Raw genomic sequence first — 22,877 nt, forward strand, 5'->3', positions numbered from 1 at the left:
GCAGCAGTGTGTGGGTAGTGAGCAAGAATCCCTGAGCAGTAGCCTGCTGTGGGTGGGAGAGTCAGTCCCTAATGCATCACATGGCTGGCGAACCAATCCCAAAAATTGTGGACTGGTTTCCACATTTGGGTGCAAGATGAAGGAGGAAGATACAAAATAATCCCACACTAGTTCAGAATTAAGTATAATAAAAGGTCATTTATTTGGGGAAGACTTGCAGATCACTCCCCTAAATCACAGCCCTCTGCACAAATGGGGAACAGGAACAGAGTCTAGCAGCTAGAAGTGAGAGCTGGAAGCAAGAGAGTGCACACACGCTTTACAGTTGCATTTATAGTATAAGAGACCATGTCCAAGTGGGCTGGTATCGTAAAGACTATTGGCTGAAGGAGCAGAAGGAGCTCCCACAGCATCTTGGTAGGTTAAAGTGACCTGGTTTGAAGGGCAGGCTTGTGAGGTCAGTCCTTGTCAAAGACAATGTTTTAATTTTCTTAGACCTAGTTTTCTAGGTTTTTGGGTAACCATTACCTTATTGTGGCTCAGGGATTTGCATGGCTGTAGGGGCTGAATTTCTAATCACAGTGTGAATAATGCCTCTAGGTCTTTCTCTATTGATCCTTTGACTTGGCGATATAGCCTTAGGCCCCAGGTTTTTCCTGACTCCAACTATATGTCTTCTTACCAGAATCAGTGAATTGAATTAGGGTTGCATGCCCCTTCTTCAGAAAATAAGGACCATCAAGCTCTCATATTGTTTCATTCGCCCTCTTTAGTTTGATAAAGTCTCTATCTCTTGGGGGCCTTCCACCAGGTGTAACTCATGGAGACACAGCTCCATGAAGCACAGAACTAGTTGCTGAGCCCCCCACCCCACTATTCCCTACCTGGGCCTATCTCTATCATGTCCAGGGCAAACATAAAAATGGGTAACTTCTTGTAACTTAGCATCAGATACCTTAGTCCAACCATAAAACATCCCCAAGATAAAGTACAAACCAGGAGAGCCAGTCCCTAAAGCAGCTGCTTGGGAAGTATGGCTCAGGATCTTTCCTGAATCAGTGTTTATGACCTTCCATGTGAGAACAAGGGTAGGTGGTGGTTGTCGTCCCCCATGGTGGCCTGACTGGGAAGCCCCAGCAGATATGTACTAAGAAAGCACAGGGACAAGTCCATCACCTAGCTGCATCAGTGACTTTCTGCGTTCTCAGTTTTAGAGGGTCCTGTAGGCATGCAATGGCTTCCCAAAGTCCAATGTTGACTCCTTCTGGAGTGTAGTCAACCTCCAAATCAGCCCATGGATTAATATGTGTGAATGGTGAATCCAAGTGGGGACTGTGGGTGTTGTCATGATAACTGTAAGGTTCCTTCCAGCCAGGCCCCAAGGTCTCTTTTGTAGTGATATTTTGTTTGTAATCTAACAAATAAAGCTTGTCTGAATCAGAGTGCAGAGCTAAGCCAGTAGTTATCCATAGTAACCTGGCTTTGGTACACACACCTTTAATCCCAGAAGTTGGGAGATAGAGGCAGATGAATCTCTGTGAGTTCAACACCACCCTAGGCTACATGAGATTGCATCCAACACTTGGGATCACATGCCTTTAATCCCTGCACTAGGAAGGTGGAGACAGAGAGATATGGTTGGGCAAAGAGAGGACTGAATATAAGGTGAAGGAGATAGGAACTCGGATGTAGTCTTAGGATTCTTCGAGCCAAATATAGTCTGAGGTTTCATAGAGACAGCAGCAGTCTGAGGATTTGTAGAGACAGGATCGTGCCTTTGGTCTGAGCATTGGAAGAGATAAGAACTTTCTAGTGTTTGACTGTTCTGCTTCTCTGATCTTTCTGTATTAACCCCTATATCTGACTCCGGGTTTTTATTATTATTTCTGTTTTTTAAAAGTGTCTTTTCTAATTTTACATACCAAATCCACTTCCACTCCTTTCCCTCCTCCTGCTCCTTCCACCTTTCCCACTCCCACACATCATCACACCCTTATCTACTCAGAGAGGGTATGGCTTCCAATGGGGAGTCAACAAAGTCTAACAAATTGCTTTGAGGTAGGACAGAGGCCCTCAAGGTATCTAGGTTGATCAAGGTATCCCTTTTAGAATGAATTTCTAAAAGCCAGAACACGCAGTAGGGATAAATCCTGGTTTTACTGCTTGTAGCCCTACAGTCTATCCCAGCCATATAACTGTCACCCACATTCAGAGGGCCTAGTTTGGGCCTATGCTGATTCCCTCACTGTCAGGGAAGGCTCCAATTGTTGACATCTAGTGCGTTGGGGGTCCCTGGGTTAGGGTGTCAAATAAACCAGGACACAGGGGATGTAGAGTGGAAACAGCATTTGCAACTGCATGCTGCACATTTATTAAGTAATCCTTTTATACGCTTTGGAAACAATTGCTTCAGTCAACAGTTTTATCAAAAAGAGGAACTATAGATCATGAGTTAACCAAGGACCTATTTAGATTATGCACACAAAGCAGCTAACATAGCAAGGGTGGTCGGTCTGGGGGCTTGCAAGACATCCTAGCCTATTTTAAACAAGGGTCTCCAGAGACATTATCTCACTGTCCCAATCTCTTCTAAGACTTCCTTCAGTGAGCAGAACAGCTGCTTCAAGCTGAGACTGCGGCCTCAGGGCAACCACTTCCACAAACCACAGGGTATGTGACACTTGCTACTTAGAAGCAAAGGCCAGAGGACTTGTCATTCTGAAATGTCCCATAGCATTCCATGGAACTTCTAAAGATTCCAAGGCAGTACTCAACACCTCCCCTGGTGCAGGTGGCATGATCCCTGCATTTTATATCACAGTCTCCAAATCTCCACATCCAATAGCCAGTACATGCAATAGGATCAAAACCCAGTGCCATTTTCCTTGGCTTCTCAGTCAGCCCTCATTGTCCGCCATGTTCAGAGAGTCCAGTTTGATCCCATGCCTTTCAGTCCCAGTCCAGCTGGCCTTGGTGAGCTCCCATTAGATCAGCCACACCGTCTCAGTGGGTGGGCGCACCCCTCGTTGTCCTGACTTCCTTGCTCATGTTCTCCCTCCTTCTGCCCCTCATTTAGTAAAAATGGCAATTCTGCCAAAAACAATCTATAGATTCAATGCAATCCCCATCAAAATCCCATCAAAATTTTTCACAGATTTTGAGAGAACAATAATTAACTTCATATGGCAAAACAAAAAGCCCAGGATAGCCAAAACAATTTTATACAATAAAGAAACTTTTGGAGGCATTACCATCCCTGACTTCAAACTCAATTACAGAGCTACAGTATTGAAAACAGCTTGGTATTGGCATAGAAACAGAGAAGTCGACCTATGGAATTGAATAGACGACCCGGATATTAACCCATAAACCTATGAACACCTGATTTCCGATAAGGGAGCTAAAAGTTTACAATGGAAGAAAGAAACCATCTTCAACAAATGGTGTTGGCAGAACTGGATGTCAACCTGTAGAAGAATGAAAGTGGATCCATATCTATCACCATGCACAAAACTCAAGTCCAAATGGATTAAAGACCTCAATTTCAATCTGAACACACTGAACCTGATAGAAGAGAAAGTGGGAAGTAGTCTACAAGACATGGGCACAGGAGATCACTTTCTATGTATAACCCTAGCAGCACAGACATTAAGGGCAACATTGAATAAATGGGACCTCCTGAAACTGAGAAGCTTCTGTAAAGCAAAGGACACTGTCATTAAGACAAAAAGGCTACCTACTGACTGGGAGAAGATCTTCACTAACCCTGCAACAGACAAAGGTCTGATCTCCAAAATATATAAAGAACTCAAGGAACTAGACTTTAAAATGCTAATTAACCCAATTAAAAAATGGGACACTGAACTGAACAGAGAATTCTCGGCAGAAGAAGTTCAAATGGCCAAAAGACACTTAAGGTCATGCTCAACCTCCTTAGTGACTTTAATTTTTTGAAGGGAACTTCTCATTTCCTCTTTTAAAGTTTCAAACATTCTCTTGAAGTTATTTTTTAGGTCATTTTCTTCTTCTTTATCCATAGTTGGTTGTTCAGGTCTTGCTGTTGCAGGGTCTTTAGGTTTTACTGGTGTTGTGTTGCTCTTTATGATGTTGCATGTGTTCTTACCTTTTCTACTCATCTTTTCTTCTAATAGGTGTGGTTGGGGTTTTCTGAGATTCTGGTGAATAATCTTCTAGGTACCAGTGAATCCAAAGCTCAGATGGTTGTTCCTAGTGGTACAGTCAGTGTCACAGTTCTAGTTACCCTGTTGGTTTCTTCGCGTTCCTGGAGATAGCTTAGCACTCCTTTGCTTGCTCTGGTCCCTCGGAGTTTGCTGTCTCAGGCCTACTTTGGCCTAGGTTTCCAGCTTTGCCTTTCTTTCTGTAAATCGTGGTCTGGAACCCCTCCTACAGAAGTCCCTGTGTTGGAGTTGGACCAAAGGTTTCTGGCTCCAGTCTACTGCCTCAGATGTCCCAGGCTTGGGTGCACCTGAATCCACAGACAACTTGCTTACTCCCTTAGGGGTCCCAGACTCACGTTCGAACCCTCAGAGGTTCCAGGTTCCTGCCTCTTCCCTTTGATGTCCCAGACCAATGCCCGGACCCACAGAGGTCCTGGCTCAGGCCTACTTCCTCTGAGGACCCAGACTCACACCTGGTCCTGCAGAGATCTCTGGTTCCTGCCTATTTCCTTGGAGTTCCCAGGTTCACTTATGCCCAGGCTGGCAGAGGTCCTGTCACAGGCCTAGTTCCTGGGAGGTCCTAAACTCAGACCCACTGGGGTCCTGGCTTAGATCTACTCTCTTGAAGGTCCCAGATTCTTGTCCATACCCTCATCATTCTCTGGTTCTGACTCACTCGCTCAGTGGTTACTCCCCTGTCCCTGTTCAGGTAGAGATTGCTGACTCTGTATTTGGTCGCTGGCTTAATCCTGAACTTCCAGTGTCTTGGAACTGGGTTTGCTTCTGGGACTGTATTTGCTCCTGGCTTCTGCTCCCAGTGGAGCTTGTTTCCTCAGGTCCTCTCTGTCCTAGGTAGCTCATTCAGAGTCACTCCTGTGTAATTTGTTGCCCAAGGTAGAGTTTCTTGCCTCAGGGCATATGTGGTCTAGGTTATCGGCTTTGACCTTTATCTGTAAATCCTGGTCTGGAACCCCTCCTGCAGAAGTCCCTGGGAATGATTTGGATCTGGAAAGGCTTCTGGCTCCAGTCTACTGCCTCAGATGTCCCAGGTTCGGGTGCTTGAACCCACAGACAACCTGCTTACTCCCTCAGAGGTCCGAGACTCACGTTCGGACCCTCAGAGGTTCCAGGTTCCTGCCTATTCCCTTTGATGTCCCAGACCAATGCCTGGACCCACAGAGGTCCTGGCTCAGGTCTTCTCTCTCTGAGGACCCAGACTCATGCATGGCCCCTCTGAGATCTCTGGTTCCTGCCTATTCCCTCAGAGGTCTCAGGTTCACTTATGCCCAGACTAGCAGAGGTCCTGGCACAGGCCTAGTTCCTGGGAGGTCCTAGACTCAGGCCTAGACCCACCAGGGTCCTGGCTTAGGTCTACTTCCTTGAAGGTCCCAGCTTCACATCTGGACCCTCAGTGGTCTCAGACTCTGGTTCACTTGCTCAGCAGTTACTCCCTGTACCTGTTCTGGTGGAGATCACTGACTCTGACTTGCCATTCTTTTAAGAGAGATCTTCCTGATTCAGCAGTAGTAGAAAAACAATGTGCACCTTTGAAACAGTAGCTTTTTGAGCTATGCTGTCAGCACAAACTCTACTCTTTCGAGAAGTCAGGCTATGGAGCATTTAAATGGGGTTTGTGAGCAGAGTGCTACTGCTTGCTTAATGGCAACATAGACCCACTGTGTGCCTGAAAACTGGGGTTGTAAGCATGGCTCATGCTAAACAGACCTCCACCCCACCATGTTGGACTGGGCAGAGCCAAAAGGAAAAGCAACCTTAGTCTTAATGAGGATGCTTAGCATTTTAAAAAGCCCTTCTGGTCAGAAAATAATTACAAATATGCAATAAAGACAAATCCAGCTGGAAAAGACCTCTAAATGGGTCACAATGTTGGATAAATGTACATAGACTTAGGAAAGAGAAGAAAAAGAGTATAGAGAATTATAAAAAGAAATAAATGCTTTTTAAAAATAAAACAAAGTCTTTAAAGAGACAGAGTACAGACAGTCACAGATCAAAGGAGTACAGAAAAATAAGCCACATAAAGATTGAAAAAAACACAGAGAGCCTGGATTATGTATATTATTGTGTTTTCTTTGATTTTTTGACTTCAGAAGAGATACTTGATTCTGGGGACTGCTAAGCTAAGCTAACATGTATACTTTAAAGGTATCTTGATTTAAAAATATGGGTTCAAGGATATGTTGCTTTGGAAAAGAGAGTATTCTTTTGTTTCTACAGAGGATGAGAACCTGTAGAATCCTTCCAGACTAATGTGATTTGATGGCCAAGACTTCCCATAAGGTCGGTGTGAACACCCCAAAAAATTACCTTTCTCAATAAACAGCAGGAAGTAATTTGGAGAGAACTATGCCCAAATTCCCAAATATTATTTATAAATGTTTGTTTACATTTAAAGGGGGATATGCTATAGAGACAGATGCTTGGCATTTGTATGGATCTTGCTTTAATGGTACAAATTTAAAGTCAATTTTGTTACATGTTTATTTCTGCTCTTGATTAAGATATTGTGTTTGTGCAGCTCATTTAAACATCTAATGAATAATTAAGAAATATAGATTAATAGATAATCATTTATAATAATCAATCTTATAGTCATATTATTAGGTTTTCTAGATATATAGAGACATATATCAGATGGATACGCATTCTTCAAACCTTTCAAAGACTACAGAATATGGCTGTCCTTGAACTCACAGAGATCCGCCTGTCTCTGCCATCCATGCATTAGAATTAAAAGTGTGCTCCCACACCTTGAAGTCACAGAGGTCAGTCTACCTCTGTCTCCCAAGTGTTGGGATTAGTGTGTACTACCACAACCAACTACTCTTTCTTTCTTTCTTTCTTTCTTTCTTTCTTTCTTTCTTTCTTTCTTTCTTCTTCCTTCCTTCCTTCCTCCCTCTCTCTCTCTCTCTCTCTTTCTTTCTTTCTTTCTTTCTTTCTTTCTTTTTTATTTCAAGAATTTTAACCTTTTTTCAAGCCTGCGTATATTTTTAACACACTGTAAACCATTTAGAGGTGTTCTTCATCTTTGAATCTCTCTTTACTGTATCTCTCTTTTTTTCTGACTACACAAGTCTTTAGTTTACCAAACAATATGAGTAGGATTAAAGCCGTGGCTTTGACAGCTGAATCCAGCCCATTCCTTAGCTTTCTGTGATTGCAGCCCCATGGCAGAGGTACCGGCTGTAGCCATGTTTATTGCCACAACTCTATGGCATTTCAATGCCCCTGCCAGCAAGCAAGCTGCAGCAGTGTGTTCACAAATCACACTCAAATGATCTGTAGTCGGATTGCCTGCCTGAAAGAGTCCAAGTTTGCCCTGGCAGGACGGCCCAGAAAGCAGGCATTTTAAAATGGCACAGCTTTTTTCCTGCTATGGCTGAAAACTGAAAAGTATGCAGTCAGTTTTTCATCAACACCACTTAAGTGTTTCATGGCAGGATCTCTTAAAGAGCTGCAGGGTTTTGAGGCTAAAGCTGAGTCAGGAAGCCTCTTTTAGATGAGAGCGCTTGCTTGCCTCTAGCAAGCAGTGCAGACCCAAGAAATTGCTGCTACCAAGAAAACATGCTTTACTCTATTCTTTCCCAAGATTTCTCAGGCTTTCTGTGGATGCAGTTATCCACGTGGGCACCATTCTGTAACATGAGGGGCTGCTTGTTGGGGTTTCCATCCTGCCCAGTTCCCATAGCTGGTAAGTCCCAAAGAAAATCACACAGAGGTCTGTGTTATAAACTGATTGGCCCATTTGCTCAGGCTTCTTATTAGCTCTTCTAGCTTATATTAACCCATTATTCTTATCTATGTTAGCCACATTGCTCAGTACCTTTTTCAAAGGGGCAGGTCACTTTCTGCTTCTTCCATGGTCTGGGCAGGACTGGGGAGGAATGGGCTTCTTCTTTCCCAGCATTTTCCTGTTCTCATTGCCCCACTTTTATTTCCTGTCTGGTTGTCCCACCTATACTTCCTGCCTGGCCAATCAGTGTTTATTTAAAACATGATTGATAAAATACAGACAATTCTCCTGTACCAAGTTTTGTTCAATAAGATTTATTCTACAAGACACTTAATTTGAAAGCATAGAGATTAAAATAATAAAATATCAAAGTTAGAAGATATCCATCTAAATGCCTTTCCATCATTCCTAAGGTGTAAAGTGAAGCACAGTAGACTCATGGAATTGCCCAATTCTGTAGCTAAAGCACCACACAGAGAATGTTAAAACCAAAGACTTCCCTAAGCTGTTGCTTTCCATCATTCTCTTGTAGCCAAATGCTACCCTGTGAGGATCACTGGATGCAGGTGGTAGGATCTTTTCATGTGGCTCTTGTTAAGATTATCTACATTGGTGATTCTAGACAGCAAATACGTCTTGTTAGGATGGGCAGTACTGGGCCTACACAGTAGTTGGGGATTAGATATTGTGAAAATAGATACTCCATGAAAATCTAGGGACAGGTCGAATATATTCCCTGAGTAAAATTCAGATGCTATACTCTTGTTGAAGCATATCTTTAGTCCCAGCCCACTTTAGGCAGGAACACAGGCAGAGACAGAGGAAGTGGCATAGGCAGAGGCAGAGGCTTACAAATCACTGTGATTTCAAGGCCAGCTTGGTCTACAAAGTTAGTTCCAGGATATGTAGGTCTTTGGAGAGAGACTCTGTCTCAAGAAACTAAAAGAAAGTTGATAAATAAATGAATTCTATTTTCTATGTGTCATCCTGTAACTCGTCAATGCCACATCCCACAGAGGTCAAAGTTTCATAAACTCTGATACATTTAGAGCTCAGCATAGGCAAATAGTTGAAAGTTTAGGAGAGGTAGGTTTTCTTTTCACCCTTCTTTCACAAGGGGTAAAAACCCTTCTCAGATGCCAGCCTAGAGTGGGTTCAGGGTTTCTGAAAACTCTCCTGCCTGAGCTCAGGTGAATTCCTTTTCCTTTTGGTCCTTGGTATGTTGGGCTTCTTTTCTGACTGAACTCTTCCTAGAATGCCTCAGTTCATCTGTTTTCTTGGAGTTCTTTTCTCTGGTCTTCTTGGTTTTGTCTTGCCTATGAGCCCTAGCCATGCTGGTCCCTGCTGTGTATGGCTTTCTGAGCTGTACCTTCCATGTGCTTAGCCATATCGTCAGCAGTGAACTCAGCCTTTTTTTCCTCTACCATATCCTGTCAGTAGATTCTGGTCTGAGGAGTTCCATGAAGCAGGTAAGGGTCTTTCTAGTCCTTAATCCTCACCTGGCCATAGGATCTGCTGATAACACTTTATCTTTATAGGGCAAGATCTCTCCTGATGACTATGAAGTCTTTGGGTTGGGTTTCTGTGGGTCACAGAATTGGTTTAAAACAGTGAGGGAGCTGAAGCATTGGGGCAGGTTAATATCTGCCCCCAATGTAGTCATGTCATCAGAGTCCAAGCTGAAGCCCATCACACTCTGCTCACCCCAAAGCTCATCCTGACTAAAGGTGCTGCTGCCCAAACTGCCATTGTCAGAAGCAAACTTCTGCCTTGGGCTCCAAGTGTTAGTAAAGTATAGGGTCTGCTGTGTATCAGGGTGTTCTCAAAGGAGGAGTGAGTGGGCTGTTTTTACTCTGTGTCCTCAAGGGATCTAGAGGCATTGAAAGATTGGCATTGCTAGATCTCATCTGAATTGTTTTTCGCTGTTTTTTTTTTTTTGTGATAGTAGCTGTTGGTAAGGCCAAGAATTCTGAAGGACTGTGGATGGGGTCAGTCAATAATCTGACCCTATTAACATCTGGTAATCCAGGGTGGAGTAGTAGCAATATTTTGGACTGAAGCAGATGGAGTATCTGGCGTGAGGTGTCAGTTCCTGGACCATCTCCTTTTCCACCTCTGAAAAAGAGTCAAGAAAGAAGTTAGTGACTGGTAAGTAAGATGCTCTCCTTCTTTTCAGTTCACCTCTTCACATAGGTCCCTACAGTAATAGGGAATTTCTATGATCTCTGCTTGAGCATCAGTGTTTCAGAAAAATGAATCTGTCTTGAGATCCAGTTGTAAGCATATGCAGTTAAGCTTCTGGGGTTTTTGGTAGGTACCAAAATGTACTGTTACTTACATATTTCCTCTTCATCTAATCATGCTTTGAAAATGGGGATCCACATGTACAGAAAGAAACTTGATTTCATCTGGGGTTTTTGGAGCATTCCTTTAGTTCCAGCACTCTCGAGGCAGGACAGAGGCAAAGGTAGTAGATGAGGCAGAGACAGTGTCAGGCAGTTCTTTGTGGTTTCAAGGCTAGCCTGAATAACATAGTCAGTCTAGCCTGAATAACATAGTTAGTTCCAGAGCATTCAGGGCTAGAGAGATGTCTTGGGAAACAAATTAACTCATAAATAAATGAGTTCATTTCTTATTCGTCACCCTGTAAAATGTTAATGCCACATGCCTCAGAGGACAAAGTGTAACAAACTCTGAACTGTTAGAGCACAGAATAGTGCAAAAATTGAAGATTAAGGGATAGGCCAGCATGGAGAAAAACACCAGGCACTCGAGAAATCCTGGCAGTAATTTACCAATGGTTGCTGCAGGAAGTAGAGGATTCATTGCCAGCAAGAGATGCAATTATTAGAAGGGATGTCCTACAGAACCACATGAAATCTTTGCTATGATGAATACCTCAGTTTAGAGGATTAATATCTAGATTATTTAGAATTAAATATATAAGTCATAAGAAAAAATGTCACACAGGTATTAAAGGGCAAAGAAAGAGACAGTTGTCACAGATTTTAACAAAAAAGGGTGAGCAATAAAAATGTTCAGAAGGAATCAGGGAAAGGCATAGTGAAACCTCCGATAGATACCATCCAAGGCAGACTAGAAAAGAAATGACAAACACCATTGATGGAGTTCTTAGAAAGGAATGCTATACACTCTGGTGGGCATAGGAAGTTTTCCAACCTGGTTGGGTGTCAGTGTACAAGGATCTCTAACAGTCAAAACCTGGCCCACCACATGGTTCATGTGTACATTCCCAGAGAACTGAATATATTAGAGAGGCACTTGCCCATCAGTGTTGGTTGCAGCACTGTCTACAGTACATCAGGGAACATAGCATAGTGTCCACCAGTATTTCCATGGGTGAAGAAAATGTGATGTACAGAGAAAGTCAAGTCTTTGCAGCCATAGAGAAGATAAGGTTATGTTGTTTGTATTATGTATATTCAACTCGGGTTCGATGAGATGGCTCAGTAGACAAGAACACTTGATTTTCTTGCAGAGCTTCCAGGCCGAATTCAAAGCACCTGATGATGGATTTCAGTCTCTCTTAATTCCTGACTCCAGAGACCTGATGCTCCCCTCTCGACTCTGTGGGCACTCCACACGATTTTTACACAGGAATCCATGTGGACAACACAGACACACACAAGAGAAATTAAAATGTCAAATGAATAATTTCAGAAATGGATATAACGAGATAAACCTATTAATCCAATTAAACCCATCTCAGAAAGATAAGCTTGTTTGATTTCTTTCTTTGTGGGTGCTTAATTGTGTGTACATGGATTCCTGTCTTTCATTTGATGAAAATGCAGGAGGATCTCTATCCTGGACTACTTGTGATTAAAGGGCTTGTTTATGACGTTCAAAATGGGAGGAAGTGTAGTAAGAGCAGGAGTGTGTTCACTTTACATTATACACTATCAGAAACATACCATATTCAATAACTAGTATCCTGACAATAAAAGTCAAGGAGATTAATTTTGTTACTGCTAGAGCTTTTAGCTAACTGCTTTAACATTAATTAAATAGTACCAGAATTTTATAGCATAAGATGTATTTATGTAGCACATATTATTACTTTGGCAACCCAAATTAAGAATAGTGAAGTTATGAGGAAAACATCAAAGCCCACTATATATACTCATGGTTTAAAAACTGACCTAAGTTTCTCCAGTCATTTTTTGTGTCTTCAAATAGTTACAAGTGTAGAAACACTGTCTGTCCATTCCTACATAAATGCATACATCTACATTTGAATTTACATCCATACATTTGTATCTGTACATCTACACATTCACCTAAGTCTTTAAACTTAATGAATGCATGTATATCTGTATCTATCCACCTGTTTATATTGAATAGCATTGTGTTCCCAAGGCTTGGGTCACACACTGCACAGCCATAATATCTAGTAATTTCCATATCCTTCTCCCTCTGAAGGAAAAGCTGTGGTTTCCCAGAGAGGTACACTTGGAGGCATTCTCTCTCTCCTGTTGGGCCCACCTCTTCATGGCCTCCCTCTCTGGCCTCTGCTCTTCAGTGACTGTCTGTGAGAATTGGCTGTGAGAGATTGGCTGTGGCCCTGGAATGTCCACTTTCCTCCATGAAATCGGTTGCTGGCTGAAGTCTTACAGCAGGTATTGGGTTTGAGTTCTGAAAGGATATAGGGCCCTGTTCTTGGAAAAAAAAACAGATTCCCTGTGGATTAAAGTATGAGATGATGCTCTGTAGGGTCCAAGCCTCTAGGGCTGAGGCCCAGTGTAAGATTGGATGGGGTTGGTTATGTTACATTGTGTGGCATTAGTGGCATTTGGCAAAGCTGGCTTATCAGAGGCCATCAATGATATGTTAGCAGGAGCTGGTTGTGATGTCTTGTGTGTGGTAGGCAGGGCTGAGTGGGAATGAGGCCTCACTGGGTAAGCTGCAGTGGGCTTGTGTGAAGGCAGGGAGAGAAACTTTCTAGAAACATGTTTGGTTTGAGGCTTGTCCAGGGCTGTGAAAGGAAGAGGTATTAACTTCACTTTCCCAGCAGTGGTCACTCATACTGGGATGGAGCAATGCTCTCTAGTCTCTGAGCATTGCCCTGAATTTTCCCATGTCTTTGGCCATCATGTGGCACACCTGGTGGTGATGTGGTGATTGGCCCTGTTCTGGGATCTTTGTTGCTGCTGAAGTTTAGTTGAGCTGCAAGGAGGAGATGCCAGTTTTCTTATCATTCTTTTTCCCTAGAGGGTGAAAGACCTGCACATACTCCAGAATGTGCATGTCAAGGTGAGTTGGAGGCTTCTTTAATGTGTCATTGCTGATGTCAGGTGAATTTCTCACCATCTTAAGGCTGGTTGGCTTGTCCTGTGCCTTGACTCTGTTACTTGATGGCTTCAACACCTGTGTTTTCTTGGAGTTGTTTTCTCTGTTCCTCTTGGTCTTGTCCTAGCTACACTGGGGCTTTTAGGTACAGATTTCTTAACTTTGCTCTCCTTGTTTTCAATAACCTTTTCGCTGCCCCCAGTATCTTCTCCCTCCAGCAGGTCCTGGTGCTGGGTTCTCACCTGAGGAGCTCCATGAAGCAAATCAGAGGCTTTCTGGTCTTTCTTGCTCCCTGGTTCAGAAAATCCAATGATGATACTGTAGTATTTCTGGGGCTGATCCCTCAAGATGTCTGTGGAGTCTTTGGATTGGATTGCTGTGGGATCTTACATTTGTGTAGGTCAGTGATGGAGTTTAAGAGTTGGGGAAGGTGAATATCTGCTACCAGAATATCTGCAAAGTTAATGCTTGATACCGTGACACTCTGCAGAACCTCAGGCTCTTCCAGACCAAGGCTACTGCTTCCCACAGTGGCATTATCAGAAAGTAACTTCTGCCTTAAGCTCCCAACATCAGTGTAGTTCAGGGGCTGCTGAATGTCAGGATGTGCAAAGGGGAGAAGTAATGCATATTGGTTGTGCTTTGTGCCCTCATAGGCATGTAGAGGCTTTCATTGCTCAGCAGTCAACTCATGTACATTGTTATTCTGTGTTTGTTCTAGGTTTGGAGCTGGAGGCAAGGCCAGGAATTTAGAAGGGCTATGCATGAGGGAAATTAATGACATTTCCCCATCAACAGATGATGTCTTCATCTGGGCATCCTAGGTGCACACATTGCCAAGGTCTAGACTTTGTAGCAGACAGAGTGTCTGGCCTGAAGGTGTTAATCCCAGGATCGTCTCCCTCTCCGCCACTGAAAAAGAAGAAGTTTGAAGTCGGTGACAGGAAAGTGAGATGCTCCCCTCTTTTCAGTACACCTCAGCACTGAATCTCCTGCAGCAGTGTTGCAGGAATTCCTGTGAGTTCTGCTTGAGTTGCAGTGATAGCAATCCTGATTAAAGACACATAGGAACTATTCAGTTTTTACTAATGGCCATGTGATGTTACATTTTCTCTGATGTTTGTATGGTTTTCATATGCTTAGTGATTATGGGGAGTTGACAGAACTTCTTGATGCTTTTTCCTCCCTTGTTTTCCCCTTTGTCTTCGAAACGATGCCTCTCACTTTTTTGGTAGTTTGCTATGAGACAGGTTTTCTGGTGCATAATTTCCAAAACTTGACTATTGCTGGCAGTTTATTTAAGTTTTTGGTATAAGTTATATGCCCCCACAAAATCTTGGATTTTTATGTGGGTTTATGCTGTGGGAAGTCCTTCAGCCAATAGCCTTGAAGATACTAGCCCACTTGGGCATGGTCTCTTGTACTATAAATGCTGATATAAAGCTTGTGTGCCTTCTGTCTCTCCTGCTGGGTTCAGTTCCTGTTTCCCACTCATGCAGAAGACTATAATAGTCACAACTGCTTGTTTCTTAGGTCCATTTGATTGGAAAACCTTTTACCAACTCTTTACTCTGATGTAGTGTCTGTCTTTGAGGTTGAGGTGTGTTTCTTGTAAACAACAGAAGGCTGAATCCTGTTTTTGTATCCATTCTCTTAACCTGTGTCTTTTTATAGGTGAATTCAGACCATTGATATTAATCGATATTAATGACCAGTGGTAGTTAACTTTGGTTATTTTTTGGTAGTAGTATTTGCTTTTTTTTTCAGCTCTTAAAAACGGAAGTTTTATTACAAGCAGGAACAAATACTGGCTTAAATAAAAGGCAGGTTAGGGAGCCTCCTCCAGCCCCTCATCTACCTCCCAGAGCCATTGCAGGATGGCCTAGGGCTCTGAAGTGGTTTCTCCTGGCTAGCACACTCCCCAGCTGTCTGGGACCCAATGGCCTTAGGAGCAAGGAAGAGAAGTTGGACTGATTTCCTATGCTATGATCCAAGGGCTTCAGCCCACCTGAAGGGCCAAAGCGGGGGTCCTAAAATAACAAGTCTCTATTTTGATTAGAAACTACAGATCCCAGCAGCAGGACGATGTGCTATGAGGTCCTGGCCAACCCACACGCCTCCTGGCCTGTTCTGCTTCTTTCTTCATTCCTAATTAGCAGAACTGTGTTGTCTCCTACTCTCTAGCATGGGGGGGTATATACAGAGCAGAAAGCCAAGATGGGGGTGTGGCTTGAAAAATGGCAGCTGCTTCCCACTCCCCATACCCAGTCACCCCACCCACCACACCTAGCCCCAGCCTGTTGGGGCAGGTTACAGCTGGGAGCCTGACCTGGGGGCTGGGTGGCAGAGTCCCTAGCCACTGGTTGTCTGAAGGCTGTGGCAGAAGGGAAGAGCAGGAGCCCAGGGGTCTCTTGTGATTAATGCACCATCTTCCCAGCCCCTACTTATCAGGCTGCTTCTGAACACAGGGCAAGAGGGAAACGGAAGAGCCCAGGGATATGGAAGTCAACTGTATTTGTACACAGGCGGGGACACACACACACACACACACACACACACACACACACACACGCACACACACACGCACACACACACGCACACACACACACTTATAGCTAGATCTGCTGTAAAACATTTATCAAACCACCTAGCCTTCTGAAAATTCTTGACTTGGCACTACACAGATAGTAACACATTAACTTCTATTTTTAAAAAAAGGGCCATGTAAAAAAGAGGTCTATAAAATTGTGCAAAATACCCAGCATTAATAAACCCCTTTCAAATATTGCCAGCATCACCTAACCCACCCACCTCTAGCTCTGATTTGGAAGAGACTGTGGGGGTGCGGCACAGGAAAGGATCCTTGAGAGTCTCCATGGGTTGGGGAAGGCAGGGTCCCCATTCCCATTCCTACTGTGCTGCCCAGAACTCTACAGGAGCTGAGGTTCTGGGGCCTGGATGACTGGTTTGGCTTCCTCTGACAGGCTGCCTCCCACCCCCTGCCCATGCTCTCTACTGGTACCCCAGCTCTATCCTACTGGCCAATTCCATATAATCGCCCCCCCCAAAGACCACCAAAATAGCCTTGCTCATCTCAAAGGGAATGTGGGAGTCCCAGACCAGGAGTCCAAGGGCAGGTGCTGGCCTTCCACCTGTGCTTCAGGGCCAGCTGCTCAGCAGTCCTGCTCCCAGAAGCCCCGGCTCCCCAGGGTCCAAGCATGCCTCCGGCTGGGAGGTCCCCCACTCAGTTCACACCCTCACTCACACTGGGTCTCCCTGGGCACAGGCAGTGACTTGGCATGGTTCCCTGGTGGCCTCCAGAGGCTGTGGCTCTCTGATCAGTTCAGGGACCTAGGGCCCAAACTGTGGGAACCTGGGTTTGAGGAGCAAGAGGGCACAGCTACGTGACAGTTCAGAGAAATCTGTGCAGGATGGGAAATAAATGCGAAAAGACTTGAGTCTTTGGCAGCTCTGCTTCCCTCGGATGGTATGGGGAGGGTCCCGGCAGGCGTGGAGGGTGGCAGGTGGCAAGCACTGAGTCACATTCAGGGGTGGCCTCCTACCATGCTGGCATCTGGCTTGGCCCCACAGGCTGGCTCGTCACTTCTGATGAGCGAGGGCAACACAGCGTCAGACTGCACGAATCCCCGCCAGTCGATCAGGCTGGGAGGTAGGGAGCCACAGAGCACAGCACAGCAGTTGGTGACAATACTTTTATGGCTGTAGGGGTTGACAGAGGCCTCACTGCCCCTCTTACTGGACCAAGACCCTTTGATGTCTTCGTTAGTTGTCAGGCTGGAGGCGACGGGGTAAGTGTGGAACGCTGAGAGGCCCAGGATGGACCAGATGGAGAAGAAGCAGATGAGCAACTCCAGCACACTTGCTGGTGTCTCTTTCAGAGTGGAGAGGAAGTTGCTTTCTTGAGAACGCAGAGTCAGGTGGGTGACCACGCAGGCGAAGATGAAGGTCACACAGTTGTCGCAGACACTGCAGTGCAAGGTCCTGGGTGGCCAGAACATCTTACAAGTGAAGCAGTATTTCAGCTTCACCATCTGCCCGTTGATCAGCACCTCCCGGGTCCAAGGGGGCGGTCGGTATGTGGAGCTGCCTGCGTTGTCAATCTGCTTCTCCAGGGCAGCTGCTTCACAGATGGTTGCCCGGGGTAGGATGCCAGGGTCAGTAAAACTGGTCTGCAGGAGGCAGCTCATGACAAAGAAGAAGAGGATGGCAGCGATGATGGGGACGGCCAGGGTCAGTCTGTGGGCCAGGTAGGGACAGTCGAAGAAGAAGAAGAGTACGGTGGTGCTGAGGATGAGCAGCAGCGTGAGCGCGAAGACGCCGCCATGGCAGGCCAGCATGAGGCGGCCACTGCAGTAGAAGCGGTTGTGGCCAGGGAACACCTCCCACTTACACAGCGGCTGGCGGCCCAGGCTCCCGCTGCCGCTGCTGCTCCAGCGTGGTGCTCGCTGCTGGCTCCGCGCCCTGCGGGCCAGCCTCGCCCGATAGTAGTATTTGTATGCGTTCCTTCTTTGGGTTATTCTGGAGGGGGTTTATCAGATGTCTGCACTATTGTGGTGTAGTTAGCTTTTTTGAATTGAGATTTTCCTTTTAGTACTTTCTGTAAGGCTGGGTTTGTGGATACGTATTGTTTAAATCTGTTTTTGACATGGAATATTTTGTTTTCTCCATGATGGTGAAAGAAAGCTTAGTGTCTACAGTACATCTATCCAGGACCTTCTGGCTTTCATGTTTTCCATTGAGAAGTCAGGTGTAATTCTGATAGGCTTACCTTTATATGTTACTTGACCTTTTTAGCAGGCAGCAACGTGGAACTGAGCTGTTCCACGTTCATGCTGTTCATGCCACTGCTTTTCATGTCTCTCTGCCACATAGTCACAACTGTGACATCTGTTGGCCTATAAAGATTATTATACCTACAACAATTTACTGAAATCTCATAGTGATGGTAATTTCATTTGATCAATAAATAAATCAATAAATTTGAAAGTTATATAATAACAGACAATATCACCATCCAGGAATTTAATAACCTTTTTGTTTATACTATGGATGGTATTCTGCAAGGCTTATATTGTTTTTCCAATGCATCCATCTTTTTGATATTGGGACTTACCTTTGATTTTAATATTATATCCTTAAAAAAGTGGTTTAATAACAGAGCCAAGAATGAGGCACTTTTAGAAATTATAAGTCTTTACAGACTAATAATGAATAGATAGATGAAAGAATTAATGTCATCAAAAATCAAGAGTTAGCTGAAAAGATTAATACCATTGAAAAAGATAGCATTAATTTGGCAGACAAAATTCAATCCATGTCAAAAGGTACTGAGAAATTATCTGAAAGAATTCATACTGTTTGACAATAAAAATCTGTTAAAAAGTTATGATAAGTTTGCAGATAGAGTATCTCTCCAGTAGGTAATCTGCATGCCATCCAAATAATATCCAATGGTGAGAAGTTATGCTTAACGGAACAGTTTTATACCTTGGAATCATATGTACATAATGAGGACCAGAGGTTATGTGAGTCAATGACATTATTAGAAAAGTTCACAGATCAAGAGACTCAGGCTTTATAAAATACAATGGTAGAGAGATTTGATACAGTTGAGGAAATTATCAGAACTAATGAGCAAGGAGAGAAGGTACAAGGAAAGGATTTATCATTACCAGTATTACTCAGAGTCAGAGATGACTTACCAAGAGTTTTAACTGCTTACTCCATAATCACCCCTGACAAACCATCAAGTTCTAAATACTCAAAAGTATCCAAAAATGTAGATAGAAATCTATAGGTGTGTGTGACCTAAAATAAATGAAGCAAGCTGTAGTATCTTATGGCAGGCATTCACCATTTGTTAGGGAGATGGTAAAGACATGGACTTCCAGCAGTAATGCTGCTCCACATGGTTGGCTTCAATTAGTTTTAGTAGTCCTAGAAGACAGGCCATAACTACTATGGAAATGTTACTGACTAGAAGAAGCAAAAAATTTTTGAACAACAAGGAAGAGAAAAAGAATTTGAGGTTTCCTAAGACCAAATTCTTGGTGAAGGCACTTATCCTGACCCACAGTATCAAGCCCTTTATGATGAACACATCTTGTTCCTATGCCACACAGAAGCCCGAAATGCTTGGGACAGGATTCAAGAACTAGGAAAAAGAATTGAATCATATACTAGGGTTAAACAAGGCCAAAGAATTCCCCCACCCCCCCGTGACTTTTTACAAAGATTAACTAAGGCTGTATAAATAGGAGTAACAGACCCAGAAACTAGATGAGTACTTATTAACTCTCTGACTTTTGAAAATGCCAACCTAGCATGCAAAAAGATACCTGAACCTTTAAAGGTTAGGACAACACCAATGAATGAAAGTATCCTGCATACAATGAACATTGAGTCATTTGACTATAATACTGAGGTTTGGGTAGGCGAAGCAATTTCCAAAGGTATAAGGGGATATCAAAGTGGCAAATGTTTCATTTGTGGTAGAATAAGACATCTGAGAAGGGATTGTAGACAGGGAATTCTTAGAAAAAAAAATCTCTTCTGGGAATGATTAAAAATTGAAGGTCTCAATCTTCTGGATTATGTAGAAGATGCAGCATAGGCTCACATTGGACCAATGAATGTAGATTAAAAAAAGACAAACACGGCAACCAGATACCATTGGGAAACTCCTTGGGGAGCCTCTCATAGGCCCCCATGTCAAACATGGTCATTCTCAGTCACTGTGAAGGACATGTCTCGCCAGTAAAATTAAAAAAAAAAACAAACTCCAGTGCCTGCTTTAAAAAACCATACTGTTCTGGATGATGGAATAAGGAATGTTCAATTTCTAGGAATTGGAGTCCCATCTCAATGGAAACAAAACATGAGATGGGTTGAATGCATAGGGCCAGAAGAACAGCAAGAAATGCTGAAACCATATGTGTCAATATCACAGTGAATTTATGAGTTCATGATCTGCTGTAGCAATGGGATACTCAGATTAACATTCCTGCAAACCTAGAAACCCATTTTTCTGGGGAGGATATTATAAGGTACTACAAAAAATAGTCAACATCCATTCACATTGTACAAGAACACAACAAATAGCAAATCTTCAGAGGTACCATTGGCTCTACCTTTAAAATGGTTAATGGAGAAACCAATATGGGTTGAACAATGCCTTTAATAGAAGAGAAACTGCAGGCTTTAGAACAGGTGGTACAGAATTAACTAGATGCTCATCATATTGAAGAATCAACCAGCCCTCGGAATTAATTCTCCTGTATTTGTTGTTAAAAAGAAATCTTGAAAATGGAGAATGGTAACTGATTTAAAGCTGTCAACCAAGTAATTCAACCTATGGGTCCTCTACAATCTAGAATTCTTTTCCCTTCTCTAATACCTAAAGAATGGCCTCTTATTGATTTAAAAGATTGTTTTTTCATTATGCCCTTACAAGGACAGAGAAAAAATTTCCTTCACAGTACCTACTTATAATAATTCTCAACCTACTAGAAGATACTAATGGACTATGTTACCACAGAAAATACTCAATATCCCCACCCTGTACCAATATTTTGTAAGTCAGCTATTTAAAATAATACATAAACAGTTTGCTAAATCTATAATTTACTATTACATAGATTAATGACGAATCAATCCCACACCAGTTATGTTTTAAAGGGGTATTTATTTTGGGGGGTAAACTTACAAACACATAAACCATCAGGAAAGGAGCCTAGTCACTGGAGCAGAAGCCGGAACCAAGCGCCGGAACCAAGAGGCTGAGCTGAGGCTTGCCGCTCTTCTTTTAAAGAGAAATATATCACGCCCCAGTAGGCTGGTATTTCAGCGGCTATTGGCTGACGGAGCGAAAGGTGCTCCCGCAGCACTGTGGGCTCGTGCTTCAGAGACTATTGGCTGAAGCAGCGGAAGGTACTCCCACAGCACCTCCCCCTTTTGTTTAAGTAAGAGAGTTCTAAGCCTACTATGAAATTATATACAGTAAGTACAAACCTACACAATTATATACAATAAGTACAAATATCCTATTCTAACTAGCTAAAGTCTTGTATAATAAATAACTTAGCCAAGTCATGAGAGGAAAGTAGCTACATTTATCTAGTCTTCAACCCCACAGAAGATCCGAGAAGGGAAATAATGTTACCTGAGTAATTAGGAAGTGCAATCAAAGAACTTCCAAAACATGCAACAAATCACAGAGACAACTGGATACCTGGGCAATCACCAAAGACCTGTTTGCAGCGTTGAAGCAACCAACTTTGACTAAGGCCTAGAATAACTGACAGATTATTTTTAACAGGCAAGAGATTTTTCAAAACCATCTTACCCTGTCTTGGTAAGATTTGACAGTTCTGCTTATCCATTTCCGGATACAGTGTATTTGTCTGTAGTTGAGGTATGGGCATTTCCTTGCCCAGAGGTCAGTTTTGTCAAGAAGACAAGCTCCAAGTGGAGTGTCTTTGGTGCTCAACAATCTCGGGAATAGGTTGATGTTGCCAGAAGTGATTGTGTCTTACTACACAGAACTCTAAGATTAAATTAAATGCCATTTTCTACAGCTCTTCGAAGAGGTTGAAGACTATTTATATATAATCTCTATGTATCTAAAGAACCTGATTAGTCTAACCATAAATATGACAGACATAGATGACTATTGATCTACAATTCTTAACATGTATCTAACTTAAAGACTAAGAGAATAAACAACTGTGCAATAAATGAGGACAATGACCTCCAAATGTAAACAATAAATATCAATACATAAACAATATATGAGTATCTTAATCAGAGGTAGAAATGTACACTGCAATATGGTATAAATATATCAATACAATATATATCAATACATAAAAATGTTTTAAACAGGTAGAAGCATGCATACATACAATATTCAATATATGCCGATGTAATTATCTATAAACAATAACTCACAAATACCATTATTATCTATCCAATTATCCCTCCCCTTTTTTTTCAAAAATATCCCTGAGCTTATAAATTCCTTTCCCAACTCTCAATCGTATACTAATTATAATCAATCCCTAAATATTGTTCCTAAACCTGAGGACAAACTTTGCTGAGAGAGGGGACATCATCCTCTACAATTACTTCCAGCTGTCATGGGGGTATGGTTCTTTCTGGAGGATCCTGTGAAAGTAAAGTGATGGTTAAATTTCAAGGTCAATGTCTTTTAAAATTGCAAACAGTCTCTGAGTATTTGGTGGAGGTCTGGCCAGAATGTTGCACAAGATGTGCACCATTTCAGCTAACCAAGTTGGAATCATCTGTGCAGCTGATATCCGAAACAGGACTTGTAGTAGCACTATCAGTATCATGACGTCATATCAACCGAGTGGAGTTGTTGTTATGGGGGTCCCATCTTCTTCCTGGAAGCTTCAAATGTCAGTGCAGAAAAAACTCATTGTTCATTGTGGAAAACTTAAACATTAATTATATAGACATGTACAAACATATACTCAATGAAAGGTATGATAGACATATTCAATGAAAAGTATGATAGATATGAAGAAAAGCAAAGATGTTTTCTAAACTCATATTTCTTTCTGTCTCATATCATGGCTCTTGACATAAGGCAG

At 42.9% G+C, this 22,877-nt stretch overlaps 2 pseudogenes; both read right to left on the minus strand.

Moving 5' to 3' along the window:
* Positions 1 to 13,313: 13,313 nt before the first annotated feature.
* LOC125405493 (uncharacterized protein C2orf78 homolog) lies at positions 13,314 to 16,119 on the minus strand (annotated as a pseudogene).
* A 529-nt stretch (positions 16,120 to 16,648) lies between these two features.
* On the minus strand, positions 16,649 to 18,133 carry LOC125405492 (palmitoyltransferase ZDHHC18 pseudogene; annotated as a pseudogene).
* Positions 18,134 to 22,877: the final 4,744 nt, after the last annotated feature.

Source organism: Myodes glareolus, chromosome 1 (assembly GCF_982192425.1).
Source record: "Myodes glareolus chromosome 1, mMyoGla1.1, whole genome shotgun sequence".
In the NCBI taxonomy this organism is placed as follows: domain Eukaryota; kingdom Metazoa; phylum Chordata; class Mammalia; order Rodentia; family Cricetidae; genus Myodes; species Myodes glareolus.